This window comes from Epargyreus clarus, unplaced genomic scaffold (assembly GCF_041222505.1).
Source record: "Epargyreus clarus isolate Ecla_fem2 unplaced genomic scaffold, WU_Ecla_fem_2.2 ptg000023l, whole genome shotgun sequence".
Taxonomy (NCBI): Eukaryota; Metazoa; Arthropoda; class Insecta; order Lepidoptera; family Hesperiidae; genus Epargyreus; species Epargyreus clarus.
Window position 1 is genome coordinate 67,935 of NW_027332230.1, and position 17,805 is coordinate 85,739.

The window sequence follows — 17,805 nt, forward strand, 5'->3', positions numbered from 1 at the left end:
GTTCCTCTAGAAAAAAAAAACATCAGTTATCGAAGCGGAATTTAATTTACTAAAACGCACCGAAATCATGATGAATAAGCAGCACAAACTCATAAACCAACGATTGTTCAGTTTAGAGAATATAGTAAGAGATCTAAATTCTAAATACGTGGAAATCCTAGTGATAAGTGATTTCACTCTCTCAACAGTAATCGCCAATAATATATTACAAAATCTTAGTTAACTCTACCCTTTGACAGCGTATTGTTTCCTAACATAATAATAATAATAATATATACTTTATTGTACCCATAAACAGAATCAAAACACATGGAAAATTAATAATTTTAAAAATACAATAGGCGGCCTTATCGCTCAGCAGCGATCTCTTCCAGGCAACGTTTAGGTGCGGAGTTAAAGTGAAAAGATATAGAATGATAGGTAGGGTGCAAATAACAGATTGTAGAATTTGGCATAAAATACAAATTTTGGAACAAATTATAGGAACAAATTATACGTATTTAAAAAGAAAGGAGCAAGATTTAAAAGAGTTGTGATAGATTTAAGATTTAAATAAACACATATATCATCTTTTAAAGGTAAAAGCAAGAATATCCTCAAATTACCTCATATTTGAAACAAAAGTGCCTCTAGTTCACCGGGATACGTACGAAATTTATAAAGTAATTCCCGTACCACAATTACGCAATGGTAAAATGATTAGCATAAAACCCGTATCACGTTACTTGTCCAATGTCAAGTCAAATTAATTTGCCAAGATCAAGTTACCCCACTGCAGTTATCAAATGCCAGCCTATTAAGCACATGTTCAGGCTGTGTAATTAAGTTTAAGGACTTTACAGTACTCACTCATACGCAAGACATGAGTAATCTGCATATCAGAGCAGATCTGGAAGTCCCTAAATTATGAGCAATAAATCACTTATTTAACATATCAGTACCTGTTCCTCCCACCAACATTACACAAGAAGATATCAACCAGCATAAAGAAACTTTAATTAAAATTCAAAAGCAAATTAACGAGATGAAAGAAACTGTGCCATTGTACAGTGATACTAACAATAATGATATAGATCATTATGCGGTAACGTATGTCATCATCAGTGTCATTTGGGTGGTGAAGCGTCTTCGGAAGAATTGTTCGTCAGCAGCGGTGACATCGGCGGTGGGGGAGACTGCAGGATCAAGTCTGCAGTGCACCTCCCCTCGATACGAAATTGACAATCAGTGTAGTGTAAACAATCAGTGCAGTGTTAGTGGTGGTAGTGAAAATAAGCAGTGTAGTGTTAGGGCTCCGCGGTATAAGTCTTACACCGACAAATCAAACAAATATACGTCACCAGCTTATCGCGCAGTGTACGTTGTCGGTGACGAAAGTGTTAGGTGTAACTCATTATGTCCCTGTAGTACCGGGACCAGAATAGGGCTACGGTAACCCTTGCCTGTCGTAAGAGGCGACTAAAAGGGGCTTCCGGGGTTGCGGGCGGCAAGAGTGGGAGCTCAAACCGTCCAGCAAGCGACTCCGGGAAGGACAGCGGTTTGTGTGGTCGCATATCGCTGTAATCACCAGGGGATGTGAGAGGAGCGTAAATTGCTCCCCCCAGGGCAGAGCCCGATAAAAGGACATCGCGTTAGGAGGACTCCGGTTGTGTTCCGTTGGAGATCCCGGAGTTCTCCACCAAACGCTGAGGACGGCCACCGGGGGGGTTTTAGTGTGGTAATCCCACATAACTGGGCGTCACTCCCATGGCGTCGGGTACCTTTTGAAGGTTTCCCCCTCGTCAACAAAAAAAAAAAAGGTGTAACTCATTATAGAATTAATTTTATATATTATATCAATCCATCTACTAACAATAGTAGATAAATTATTTTTGTTCAATCACCTTGTAGCATCCCATCAACACTAACTCATCTTTTGCGGCGTGGGAGCATGTACGAGGCAGGTCGTACATTCTGCTGCGCCAGCAACTTACGTGAGCCGCGTAGTTATTTAATTGTCACCAAAATGTTAGTACGTTCGTTAGCACCAAGGCGATCGCGCGTGCTCACTAATCAGACATACATCAAGCTCCATGTAGGATTAGTAACATCAAGGACATTAAATATTTCAATACATCTACGCGTTTGATCAACACTAAATAAAAGAGTGTAGCGGTCAACCAAGGATCCACATCCACTAACAAGAGATAATAATTATAATTACATTTTAACGCTCCAATGCGATCACCAAATATGTCGAGGCATATCCGATAACAGGTAAGGATGCGTGCACAGTATGTAGCTAACGCTCTAGTAAATAATTTTATACTTAGATACGGCATCTCTCGACATATCGTGACCGATAGAGGTACGGAGTTTATAAATTCTACAATTGAAGAGATATGTAAAATTTTAAACATTAGTCAGTTACAGTCGACAGCTTTCCATCGTGAAACACTGGGATCACTAGAAAATAGCCATAAACATTTAACATTTTATTTGAGAATGCAAGTTAACAGTCATAGTCAGGAATGGAGTTCATGGGTTCCTTACTGGTGTTTCTCTTCTTCAGTACAGTAAAGTACAAAATTTACACCGTACGAATTAGTGCTTGGCAAACAATGTAACTTACCAAGTAATCTCAAGTCAACAATAGATCCAATTTACAATTTTGACAACTATGCAATAGAACTAAAATACCAGTTGCAGAAGTCACAAAATGATGCTAAAACTAACCTCATAGATTGTAAAACTTTAAAATAAAATATGACCGTAGTATAAATCCAATAACATATCAATGTGGAGAATTTGTATTGGTTAAAAATGAAAATAGTAATACACTTGATCCATTATATTTAGGACCTTATTAATGTCCATTATATTTAGGACCTAATGTGGTAATTTTAGTTAATGGTAAAGAAAAAACTGTTCACAAAAACCGAACTAGACTTTAGGTTGAATAATAACATATAATGTTAATAAGACTTATGATTGTGACTGTACCAAACGTACAGATGATGATTAAACATTCCGATATTGTATTATTACACCTTTTTTTAGATACTTCGATCTTTATTGATGGCATATTGGTACATTATTATATTGTATTTTATTTTAAGAATAATTTTGATTGGTTTTGTTTAAAATATGTTTGACTTTTTTTTATTATTGATACTTTTGTGTAACGTGTTTTATTTTTTATTCTTTTTTTAAACTGTATATGTACTCTTATTATGCGTAATCGTAATATCAAAAGAATACGGCAATCACTCCTCCCGCATGAATGGCGCACTAGACAGTGACTTTAAGTGGATATAAGGACTCAACAACAGCAACAAGCCTCAGACAAATCTTAACGAAGGTCGTCGAAAATCGTCAAAAACGTGAAGTGCTCCATTTATCAGTTTTCGAAAAGCGCCCCACACTTTTTCTACAATTATACTATTTACTGTTCCTTAATTGATTCATAGATTGAAAATTATTTTCTACTTTTTAGTTTAGTTTAGTTGATTTTATCATAAAAGCGTGTTTTTTTAGTTTTTAAACTATATTTATTAATTACTAGCAAACCCGGCAAACTTTGTACCGCCTCAAAATTTATTTAACAAATATATCTATATATCTATATATATAAAAGCGAAAAGATACTCACGTTCAAAACGTATTAATCAAGGTTTTGCCGAAACTACTGAAGCTACAATCTTGAAATTTGAAATATAGCTTTATTTTATAATGTAGATGCGCACTAAGAACGGATTTTTTGATATTCCACCGTTAAGGGGGTTAAATGGGGGTTGAAAGTTAGTATGAAAGTCCGTCAGTTTTAAGGTAAACTAGATGAAAATTGGTATTTAGCTTTCAGATTTAAAATAATAAAAATCTAATCTAAGGGTTTTTCCAAAATCAACCCTAAAGGTGATTAAATAGGGGTTGACAGCTTATTTTAAATTTTGCCATTTTGAAAGCCAGCACTATGAAAGTTAGCCATTGCTTTACTGGTTAGATATAACAGAACTTTAGTTCTACCGTTTTTGGAAAATCAACCCCTATGTGGGTTAAATAAGGGTTGTAAGTTTGTATGGAATTCCCCCAGTTTTGATGTAAACTGTATGAAAGTCGGTATTTGGGTTTTCGATTAATAATAATTAAATACCTATTTCACCATTTTTGGAAAATCAACCCTTAAGTTGGTGAAATAAGGGTTGACAGCTTATTTTAAAATTTGCCAATTTGAAAGCCAGCACTATGAAAGTTAGCCATTGCTCTATTGGTTACATATAGTGGTACTTTAATTTTACTGTTTATGGAAAATCAACCCTTATGTGGGTTAAATAAGGGTTGTAAGTTTGTATGAAAATCCCCCAGTTTTGATCTAATCTCTATGAAAATCTGTATTTAGCTTTTTGGTAGAAAATAATTAATCACCTATTTCATTGTTTTTGGAAAATCAACCCTTAAGTTGGAAAAATAAGGGTTGACAGCTTATTATAAAATTTGCCAATTTGAAAGCCAGCACTACGAAAGGTAGTAATTGCCTTACTGATTAGATATAGTGGAAATTTTATTCTACCGTTTTTAGAAAATCAACCCTTATATGGGTTAAATAAGGGTTGTGAGTTTGTATGAAAGTCCCCCAGTTTTGTTGTAAACTGTATAAAAGTCAGCATTTGGGTTTTCGATAGAAAATAATGAAACACATATTTCACCATTTTTGGTAAATCAACCCTTAAGTTGGTAAAATAAGGGTTGACAGCGTATTTTAAAATTTGCCAATTTGAAAGCTAGCACTAAGAAAGTTAGCCACTGCTCCACTGGTTAGATATAGTGGAACTTTAATTCTATCGTTTTTGGAAAATGGGGGGTCGTTAAATGGGGGTTGGAATTTTATTTCAAACTGCGTCAATTCGGAAGCAAGGACTATAAAAAATTGTATTTGGCTTTCCTGTTGGAAATAATAGAACTTTTTTAACACCATTTATGGAAAATCTACCCTTTAAGGGTAAAATAGGGGTTGAAAGGTTGTTGGGAAGTCCGCAGATTTTGAAATAAAGTCTATGAAAATTGGTATTCAGCTTTCTGATTGAAAATAATAGAACACCTATTTTACCGTTTTTGGAAAATCAACCCTTAAGTTCGATTAATAGGGCATAGAACTTTATTTTAAAATCCGTTAATTTGGAAACAAGGATTGTAAAAATAGCATTTAGCTTTCTGGTTTGAAATAATAGAGCTTCTTTAACACCGTTTATGCAAAATCTACCCTTAAGAGGATAAAATAGGGGTAGAAACTTCGTTTAGAAGTTCGCAGATTTAAGAGCAAAGTCTGTGTATTTAGTATACTGATTGAAAATATATAATCCGTTAATTTGGAAGCAACCACGATGAAAAATTATCATTGGACTCAATGAAGCATCTGAGTCACTGTTTTTTTTAGATCAACCCTTAAGACGGCTACAAAAGGGTGTACGCATTATGCCTTTCTGTTTACGTATCTGTTTTAGCATTTTTAGCAACTCAACAATCAACCCCATTAGGGTACTATAAGTAAAGAAAGTTTCTTTAAAAACCGTTACTGAAGTTACTTCCTATGGCGTGTCTGGAAAAAGAAGAGAGTGCAGAGAAGTTTAGTGTAGGGCGAAATTCCACGGGCCATCGTAACATATATTTTTAACATGGGATGTATTGCGCGTGCTGAAGTGCAGAACAGCGGTTTTGTAGGGTTCCGTACCTAAAGGATAAAAACGGAACCCTATTACTAAGACTTCGCTGTCTGTCCGTCTGTCCGTGTGTCACAGGGCTCTATCTCTGGAACCGTAATAGATAGACATTTGAAATTCTTACAGAGGATGCATAACGGTGGCCGCTGTAACAACAAATACTAAAAATAAAAAAAGTTGAAAACAAAAAGGGGCCCCCATACAACAAACTGCTATTCGATATTTTTCCAACTAACTTTTGAACCGTTAATGGCTGCTGCAATATTAAATATATTAAACGTGGACGGGTGCACATTTCATATATGATGATGCGTAAGTTTAATCAAATTGGCCTACATTTTGGTATACTGATTAGGTACATCGCAACTACTTTGGACACACTGCGTGCCCAACATTTTGTCATCCCCTGCCTGTCGTATGAGACTAAAGGGGGACTTCTGGAGTTGCGGGCGGCAAGAATGGGAGCTCTCACCGCCCAGCCAGCGACACTGTAAAGAACCACTGTATGTAAGGCCCCATATAACATGGACATATATGGTCGCTATGGAATAGTGTAAATAATATTTTTTGCATCCTACATGAAACTTATATTTTAAAGAAAGTTTCATTACAGTCCACTAATTAGAGTTTTAGTGTATGTTTCTGAAGAAAGGTTGACCAATTTAGATACACAGTGGCGAAAAAAAAGCTTTTATTACTTAAATATTCATGCTACTTTATCGTTAAAATTGTTAAAGGTACAAATTTACGATTACAGTTATTTGTATGTCATATTATATTTTTTTACGCGGGCGAAGCCGCGGGTTCTGCTAGTTTCATATAAAATATAGCCTATGTGACTCGTAGATAATGTAGCATTCGAATGGTGAAAGAATTTTTAAAATAGGTCCAGTAGTTTTTGAGCCTATTCATTACAACCAAACAAACAAACAAAGTTTTCCTCTTTATTATATTAGTATAGATACAGTCCTGTGAGTTAATCAGTGCACAAGCAATAATAACAAAGTTATCGAAATGTTTAATTGTTTCTTATTAATTACAGAATGAGGCCTTAAAATAGAGAATTCTCGACCTCGTAGACGTCTATATCTATATATATAAAAGCGAAAAGATACTCATGTTCAAAACGTATTAATCAAGGTTTTGACTAAACTACTGAAGCTACAATCATGAAATTTGAAATATAGTTTCATTTTATGATGTAGATGCGCACTAAGAACGGATTTTTTGATATTCCACCGTTAAGGGGGTTAAATGGGGGTTGAAAGTTAGTATGAAAGTCCGTCAGTTTTATAGCAAACTGGATGACAATGGTATTTAGCTTTCTGATTTAAAGTAAGCAAAATCTAATCTAAGGGTTTTTCCAAAATCAACCCTAAAAGTGGTTAAATACGGGTTGACAGCTTATATTAAATTTCGCCATTTTGAAAGCCAGCACTATGAAAGTTAGCCATTGCTTTACTGGTTAGATATAATAGAACTTTAGTTTTACCGTTTTTGGAAAATCAACCCCTATGTGGGTTAAATAAGGGTTGTAAATTTGTATAGTATTCCCCCAGTTTTGATGTAAACTCTATGAAAATCGGTATTTGGGTTTTAGATTAAAAATAATTAAATACCTATTTCACCATTTTCGGAAAATCAACCCTTAAGTTGGTAAAATAAGGGTTGACAGCTTATTTTAAAATTTGCCAATTTGAAAGCCAGCACTATGAAAGTTAGCCATTGCTCTACTGGTTACATAGAGTGGAACTTTAATTCTACTATTTATGGAAAATCAACCCTTATGTGGGTTAAATAAGGGTTGTAAGATGGTATGAAAGTCCCCCAGTTTTTATGTAAACTGTAAGAAAATTAGATTTTGGGTTTTCGATAGAAAATAATTAAACACCTATTTCACTATTTTTGGAAAATCAACCCTTAAGTTGGTAAAATAAGGGTTGACAGCTTATTTTAAAATTTGCCAATTTGAAAGCCAGTACTATGAAAGTTAGCCATTGCCTTACTGGTTAGATATAGTAGAACTTTAATTCTACCGTTTTTGGAAAATCAACCCTTATGTGGGTTAAATAAGGGTTGTAATTTTGTATGAAAGTCCCCCAGTTTTGATGTAAACTGATTGAAAATCGGTATTTGGGTTTTCGATAGAAAATAATTAATTACCTATTTCATTGTTTTTGGAAAATCATCCCTTAAGGTCGTTAAATGGAGGTTGGAATTTTATTTCAAACTCCGTTAATTCGGAAGGAAGGACTATAAAAATTTGCGTTTGGCTTTTCTGTTGGAAATAATAGAACTTTTTTAACACCATTCATGGAAAATCTACCCTTAGAGGGTAAAATAGGGGTTGAAAGTTTGTTGGGAAGTCCACAGATATTGAAACAAAGTCTATGAAAATTGTTATTCAGCTTTCTGATTAAAAATAATAGAATTCCTATTTCACCGTTTTTTTGAAAAATTAACCCTTAAGGACGTTAAATAGGGGATGGAACTTTATTTTTAAAACCGTTAATTTTGAAGCAAGGACTGTAAAAAATGGCAATTGGCTTTCTGGTTGGGAATGATAGAACTTTTTAACACCATTTATGGAAAATCTACCCTTAAGAGGGTATAATAGGGGTAGAAACTTCGTTTAGAAGTCCGCAGATTTAAAAGCAAAGTCTATGAAAATTGGTATTTTGCTTCCTGGTTGAAGGTGGTAGAACCCTTTGTGGTTCGACTCCGGCGGCACCACCGCCACACCTATTTCTACCTAATAACAGCAGTGTTAGGCACTGCTGTGTTCCGGTTTGAAGAGTGTGGTAAGGGAGACAGACTTTTCCGAGGCGTTCCAGCGTAGTCCTCAGGGGTAGCGACGCATCTGTGGCCGACCTCAGGTAGGAATATCTGATCCTATCTGGGTTCATTACAGATGTCCATGGGCGGCAGTAGCCACTTACCATCAGGTGGACTGCATGCTCGTCTGCTACTCTTATATTACAAAAAAAAAAAAATAATAATAATAATAATAATAATCACTTATTTTTCAATTTTTTTTAAATCAACCCTTAAGATCTTTAAATAGGGGTTAGAACTATATTTTATAATCCGTTAATTTGGAAGCAACCACTATGAAAAAATATCATTGGACTTAATGAAGAGTCTGAGTCACTGTTTTTTTTAGATCAACTCTTAAGACGGCTATAAAAGGGTGTATGCATTATGACTTTCTGTTTACACATCTGTTTCAGCATTTTTAGCAACTCAACAATCAACCCCAGTAGGGTACTATAAGGAAATAAATTTCCTTTAAAAACCGTTATTGAAGTTACTTCCTTTGGCGTGTTTGGAAAAAGAACAGAGTGCAGAGAAGTTTAGTGTAGGGCGAAATTCCACGGGCCGTCGTAACATATATTTTTAACATGGGAATGTATTGCGCGTGCTGAAGTGCACAACAGCGGTTTTTTAGGGTGCGGTACCTAAAAGATAAGAACGGAACCCTATTACTAAGACTTTGCTGTCTGTCCATCTGTCCGTGTGTCACAGGGCTCTATCTCTAGAACCGTAATAGATAGACATAGAGGACGTAATAGAAAGGTACAACGATTTACGATTACAGTTATTTGTATGTCATATCATATTTTTTACGCGGGCGAAGCCGCGGGTTCTGCTAGTAATATATTAAATGTATGAATACTTCAACTTGTTGTTTAGTTCTGATTGCATCCGATTTTGATGATTTAGCGTAAACGAATCACTCTTCATTCCTTTTCTCATTAATACTTCTCTTATATTTTTAAATCTTCTGTCTGCAAGTTCTTTTAACGTTGATGAGGTTTCGGTTTAGGAACGTGTATAAGAAATTGGATATTTAGCGTTTTAGCGCAACGTTCCGTTCGCGGTAAAGATAGTTCGTATTTTATTAATAATTAGCCCTTTTTTCGAAAAAAATATTAATGAAAGGCATATATAATACGTACATGAATTCATTAAAACACCTTCCCACAAAGTGTCAAGTAGCCAATTCTCAAAAAAGTCCAATTCCAAGTCCAAGTCCAATTGTTGAGTGAATCACGATAAAATAAATGTTTAGAGGAAGATGATATATATCATAAATATTTTGTAACAATGACAATTGGCTTCCCGGCAAAAGTCAATTTCTCACGCCCATAGATATACTAAATAATATATCTATGCTCACGCCACTCCTTCTTGCTTTACAGGGACGTCTTACCCCCCGGGCGCACATATATTGCGGCAATGTCAACATAAGGGCGGTGGGCAGGAAATTCGGGTCTCGAGGGTACCCTCTTTGCCCGGGCAGATTCTCAGGTGGTCAAATGCCCCCTGGATTTATAATATTTATTCATAATAATATAATGTTATTTAAAACATTAAAATATAATGAACAAGTATCAAAAATGGACCAACCCCACTGTTAAGTGGGTGGTTCGGTACTTATCGCGTCGTTATTACCGAGCGGACGGTCGGCCTCCTGATGGTCGGGGGTCGCCAGCCCTGGGAGCTCCCGCGGAAGCGGGCGCGGGTGGTCGATCGTGTACGCCACTCCGTACCGCACCACACCACAGATTAAAACTCACTCCGCTACAAAATGTTACATTATTTCCGAAGCTATTTTTTTGTTTCTGAGTCTAAAGTCACTTCATGGTAATGCCCTTTTCTAACGCAGTTAAAACCGCGGGTCTCACGTGTCATAAAATAAACAGCAAATAAACCGAAAATAATTATTCTATGACTTTTAAAATAAATATAGAAGATGCATTCATGATAAGAATAAACAATTATTATTAAATAAATCGTCATCATCAATAAATCAAAATCATCTCGCATGTTTAATGCGAGAATAGTGATACATTTAGGAATACACCCCAAGGACTGTAATTCGGATTCTAATGCTATTGCTGCTTGAAGAGATTGAATTTCTGTAATTTTCGATATCTTTAAGAACAGAACTCAAAAACTACTGTACCGATTCTACATAAATATATGATTCTGGTCTATTACTACATTGACTCCATTTAATCTTGATCGCTTCATCTTTAGGAAATCTGTAACAACATTATTACAACACCTATAGTTGCATTTTTTTCTATTATTGTTTAACGTAACTATTAGGCAGCTGGAAAGTAGTCAACGCCGCCTAAGGACATTTGCAACACCAGAGGAGTCGCCAATGCATCGCCGACTTTGTATGGGAGCTCTTTTTGCACCTTTTTTGAAGAGCCTCATTTCATAGCGCTCCGGGATGAGGTATTCCCGGAACGCTATGACATGAGGAAGCTAATTCCACATCTTACATGTTCAATGCAAGAACGTCCGTGCAAACAGAACCGTGAAGGACCGCCACGAGTCCAGTTGGTGTGGATGGAACTTCATCCTTCATTTCTTTTATTTACAAGAAAATCCATATATTACAGCAAATACGTGTATTATTTAAGAGTAGACAGACGTACAGTACTATTTTTTTCATACATATTATCATTTTTATATTCCCAATATGATACTAGAACATAAAATATTTGTCTAAAATTACCGGTGAAATGTTAAAGATTCATTCTAGAATTGAGTAGCTCGCGAGTGAGTGATATAAAAGATATCAAAGAGCTAATCACTCATCAACTCCGACGATTTTGAATTATATCTTTATATCCGCGTCACATGGTTGAGTTCATAGGTCCATACGATTCCGGATATAACGACGGGTCCTACGTATACTGGTACAAGTAGCAAAATGTCAAAAACGCTTTTATTGCATCATTTGTACTTAAATAACCCATTCTTTAATATCCTGAAAAAATATTTTCCAAAAATCAATAAGTTTCGGAGATAAAAATGTGTAAACTGGTGCAAATAATACTGTTTTGCGCTAAAGGAATGTGAATACTGGCACTACTGTGATACTGGTCTACGTGGTCCCGAACTGCGCGACGCTCGAGTGCAAGTGAAGGTTACACCAGAAAGCGTGTTGCGACGCTACCGCGCGCACACGTTGCACTGCTGTAAGTGGAAGTGGAGTTTGCGTTATTTTTATTCTATGTTCAAAGAAATAGTATATTTAATAATATGTTTGTTTCTAATTTTTAGGCCATAATCACGTTAACACGATGAAGCATAAAATATTTCAAGAAATGATTTATTACTTTAAAGTCATAATTTTAAATAAATCATGCAACAATGTAAACTGGTGTAAGTGCCACTTATACCAGTATACGAGTTGTGGCACTTTAAGAAAAACAAGCTACACAAATGCAAGTACAGCTATTTTCCAAAGTTTCAGAATTAATTAAAAATTATAAATGCAGTTTTTTTTCAAAAGGATTCAATTATACCATTTTAAAATTTCAGCTATGTACGTTGAATAATGTTAAAGTTACACGCATTAGAACATTCAAATCGCTCTACTGTAAAGTTGTGAAAACGCACTTGCACCAGTTTACGTAGGACCCGTCGATAAGATCTTCTTCAACTCATCAGTGTTATACTCGCTCGCGAGTGAGTGATGAGTCAAATGAGCGACTGCTTGAGAGAGTCTGATTTGAGTCAAATGCATTACGTATTAAACACTAAATTAAAATCTTTTTTCTTTGCTGAGAATATGAAAACAGGGATATACAAATAGTGTTGGCTGTGAAATTCATATATAATTTCTTGCCAGTTTTGTATTAATTATAAGAATCAAAAATATTGTCAAAACATTGTGATGTGATTCTTTGAAATACTGATATAAAATGTCGCTTATATCGTTACAGAGTTATTAGTTAATAACGTTCGTATTAACAAACCAGAGTTATTAGTTATTGTTGTCGATTTCGTAAAGTCTTAATAAACTTATATCAACTAATAACAGTGTCTAATTCAATTCAAATTCAATTCAAATTCTTTATTTGCTAGAACACAGTTATTACACAGATATTATGTACATCTTACAGTCCAGCGTGTTCTACCTGTATGAGGTTTGCAAAAATTCAACAAAATTATATAAAAAAAATTTAACAAAAAATACAACCGACTTCTATGTCACTACAAAGTAAAAAATAATTGAAATAAATGTTGGTTTAGTACATATTTGTGAAGTCGGCGCTCAATATATTTAGTTGGATAACGATGTAAACAGCGTGTCTAATATGAGCGCCGACTTCAGAAATATGTACTAAACCAACATTTATTTCAATTATTTTTTACTTTGTAGTGACATAGAAGTCGGTTGTATTTTTTGTTAAAAAATATTTTTCACCCTTTTTAGTGATGACATACAAACATTTTTATTAATACAATATAAAATTGCAAAAACGTGATCATGAATGAAGGTAAGGTCTGAATTTACATTGACTGGAACCGCCCGCTCGCAGGGCGCTGCCGCGCCCTGCTCGCTTAGTTTTATATTATCTTATATGTTCCAACCTAACCTAACTAAATAGTCAATGATGAACTGGCTTTGCAATTTCGTTAGAACCTACACCAAATATCTTCAAACACAACTCAATTATTCCCATCGGTTGAGGAGTTACATATTTTGACTCCGAGACACATTATCAGGCCCGTAAATAGTCAATGATAAACTGGTTTTGCAATTTCATTAGAACCTACACCAAATATCTTCAAACAAAACTCAATTATATCCATCGGTTGAGGAGTTACATATTTTGTCTCCAGAACCCACTCTGATCCTCATCATATTTAAATGGGACCAACTTGTAGCAATTGTCCACACACGAAATTAAAAGCATTAAAATAGGTTCATAAACGGCGAAGTTATGGCTGTTATATTTACATGGGTGGAGGAGTTCCCCTCATTTTCTCCAGAACCCATCTATGGATTCTAACCATATTTAAATGGGACCAATTTCCAGCTCGTCCCTACACAATAAAAAAAGAATTATTAAAATCGGTCCACTAACGGCGGAGTAATTCGTGTACATACATAAAAAAAAACAAAAAACGATACCGGCCGAATTGATAACCACCTCCTTTTTGAAGTCGGTTAATAATATGATATTAATATGGCAATACTTAGATTGACAATTATAAAATGTTATGTAGGGTAGATTGGAATGAGACGAGGAGTGAATTATTCTAGTTCGGATTTGTGTAAAAAGGGATTAATAAAACGTAATCTGTTGGATATCGAAGTTTAATTGATTAAACCTGAGCATACCTTTTAGCTCAGAAGTGGGATTAGTAAGACCCACGTGTTATTTTCGCGGAAATAGCATCCTGTACAAAGACTTTTGAGTGAATTTCGTTGGAACTTTGTGAGTGATCAAAATGAACAGTGACACGGAACATACTAGTCGTAAACGCAAAAAGTCGTCGCGTAAATCACAACATCGCCGCGAAACGCGTTCTAAAACGCGTAATACGCGTGAACATCGTAAGAACTCTGATACGCGGGAAGAAAATCGGAATGGAAGTGATCGAAGGCGCGACACCCCAGTGTCAGCGACTCCGCGTCGTGAACTTACCCCTGAACCGAACCGGAAAAGAAAAAGAACAGATCGACGAAGGAAGAGCACTAGCAGTCGTAGCAGCGAAGGCGAGTCGAGTGCAGGAGAGGTTGTCGAGGCCCAACAGAGGCGACGCCATGGATCGAGAAGTCGAACGAGACACGTGAGACGTTCTAATTCTAAAAGTGACATGCATGGTATCAAGCTTTGCCATCGATGTCGTTTACATGGTCCGAATGGAAAATTAAATTAATTGAATCTTTTCCTTCCAATGATGACTATGCAGAACTTTTAACGGAAATGTTATCCAAAAAGGTTAAATATAATGAGTAATTAGAGTTGTACTATTATGATAAAATTAATTTATTAAATAGATGCGAAATTCAAGGTAAACGTGCAGTAGATTGTTTATTGTATGGCATGGAGGATCGTAGTTTAAGATTAGGAGCCAAAGCTGCGAAATGTGAAGAACCCGAACAAGTATTAAATATTTTCAATCCATCAAACAACAGCTGCGCGATTCTGATAAAAAGGTTAATTCTGATAAGAGATTTAATTCAAATATTAACTATAATAATAATCAAAATATTTCAAAATTAATACACTCAAATAATGATAATATGAAACCAATAACTTGCTTCAATTGCAATGAGACCGGTCATTACAGTTTTAAATGTACTAAAAAGATTTAAAGATGTACTATATGCAATAAACTAGGCCATATATCAACTAATTGTTCAAAATTACCAAATGACCAAAAGTCCAAATTACCCGCTGACGAAGATAAGGCAGTTCTGGCCTTAGACGTGAGCCGTGATACCAGTAATGATAAATATCTCATAAAATTGAAACTTAATGACCAGCCTTTGCAAGGCTACGTCGATTTAGGCAGCCAATGCACTTTGTTACGTCGTAGTGTAGCCGAAAAGTTAGGAATACGATGGTCCGTTGGACATATGCCCACAATGCGGGGCATAGGATCTAATTTTGTATTGCCCATTGGAAAAGTTACTATTAAGATTGAAATACAGGGGATATCAGAAATGGTCGATGCCTATATCGTCGAAGATGCCATTTTGATTGGTCATAGTTTTACGGAAAAACCTGGTATTACTATTACTAAAACTGATGATGAATTAATATTTGGACGGTCTTTGCCACTAAAATTGAAGCTTACACTCTGCGAGAGTATAAATATCTTACCTGGTATTACGTCGATAGTTAAAATCTGCACTGATGTCAAGGACTTTTCGGGTACAGTGTAAGTTAATGGTTCTTTGCGAGGGTCATCTGGTAAAGAATACTACTTGATGCCGGGTGAATATAGTATTTAAAACGGGATAGGTGCATTATTAATGCAAAACATATCATTTACTGAGGTATTGATATTCGACCAAGGGTACTTGGTGACACGTGCGTTACGTACAGATGAAAGCGTTGATGTTAATATATTAGATTTTAATGATTCTAAGATTGATGAAATATTAAAATATGATGAAAACTTATCTAGTAGTGAAGTCCGGCAATTAAAAGATTTATTATAGCGCTACAACGAGTGTTTTTCACATAATATGACGGATTTAGGTTTTACCCATGTCGATAAAATGAAAATTGAACTAACTGATAATAACCCAGTTGTTTATAGACCTTATAGGTTACCATATTCAGAAAGGGAACAAGTCAAATCAATGGTAAAGGAAATGCTCGACGCAGATATAATTTGTGAGTCTAGTTTAGCTTATGCAAGTCCGGTTTTATTGGTGAAAAAAAAGACTGGCGATAAACGTCTTTGTATTGACTATCGCGCTCTTAATAAAAAAACTAAAAAGGAGCATTTTCCCTTGCCATTAATTGACGACCAGTTAGACCGCCTGGCTTGTAATTCATTATTCATCAGTCTAGACTTAGCTTCTGGTTACTACCAGATACCCATGGATGAAGGTTCTCAGGATAAAACCGCATTTGTTACACCTGATGGCCAATATCAGTTTAAAAGAATGCCCTTTGGTCTGGCAAATGCGCCATCAGTCTTCCAAAGGACAATGAATAATATTTTGTCTAAAGTTAGCTACGCATTAGTTTTTATGGATGACATATTGATCCCTGCGCGTACATTTAGTGAGGGTTTAACTAGATTAGATGAAGTATTGAGCATTTTTCGAGATGCAGGGCTTACTCTTAAATTACAGAAATGTTTTTTCTTTTTTAAGAAAATTGATTTTCTTGGCTTTGAAGTCAGTGGTTCGGGTATCCGTCCTGGTTCTCGAAAAGTAGCAGCCGTGTCAGACTTTCCTGTACCTAAAAATGTTCACGATGTTAGACGGTTCGTTGGATTAACTAGCTTTTTTAGACGATTTGTAAAGGATTTTTCATTAATAACATGACCACTAACAGACCTTTTAAAGAAGCATTTCACGTGGAAATGGACTGATGAACATACGAAGACGTTTGAAACTTTGAAAGCTAAATTGATCGAACGACCTATTCTTGCCTTATATGACTCCAAATTAGAAACTGAGTTGCATACGGATGCCTCAAAATATGGCATTGCAGGCATAATTATGCAACGTGACAAAGAGGGATTTATGAGGCCCGTGGCTTATTACAGTCGAAAAACGACAGCAGATGAACAAAAATTTCACTCATTTGATCTAGAAACCTTGGCGGTTGTTGCATCGCTAAATAGATTTCGAGTTTATTTGTTAGGTATAAAATTTAAGATAGTAACAGATTGTAATGCGCTGCGGACTACAATGATAAAAAGAGATCTAGTTCCTAAGATAGGACGATGGTGGATGCAGTTTCAGGAGTACGACTGTGAGATAGAGTACAGACCAGGTACAAGAATGTCTCATGTCGATGCTCTCAGCCGTGCTCCTGTCACCGAGACGACCCTCGATGATGAGACCCACGTAATTGACATTTTAATAATAGATATGCAAGATTGGATCGCGACTGTATAAAACAGCGATGATGCCGTTAGGAAAATACGAAAAATTCTATCAGACAAAAATTCTAAAAATGTAATTGATGTATGTAAAAATTACCAATTAAAGGGAAATTACGTATATAAGCAAGTTGATGATGGACTGCGTTGTTCTCAAATCTGTTAGGTGGCAATTACTACGGATGAACCATGATGAAGTGGGTCATTTCGGCTATGAAAAAACGTATAAAAGACTGAGGGACACATTTTGGTTTCCTAAAATGCGTCGTTTCACTAAAAAATACGTTTCTGCCTGTCTGCAATGTGCATTTCACAAAACGCCGGGAGGGCCTAAAGAGGGCTTAATGCATCCTGTACCGAAACCAAATATTCCTTTTCATACGTTGCACGCCGATCATTTGGGCCCTTTCGTTCGTTCACGGCGAGGTAATATTTACTTATTAGTCATTATAGATGCCTTTACTAAATTTATTAATATAAGCCCTGTTAAGGATACAAAGAGTTCAACCGCTATCCGTATATTTAAGGAGCATTTTAGTTATTTTGGGGCACCTTCGCGCTTAATCACAGATAGAGGCTCATGTTTTACGAGTGCAAAGTTTAAATTTTTTGTTAAAAATACCAATATAAAACATATCTTAAATGCCCTAGCCACACCGCGAGCGAACGGGCAAGTGGAGCGATTTAATAGGACAATATCAGATGCTTTAGGTACTAG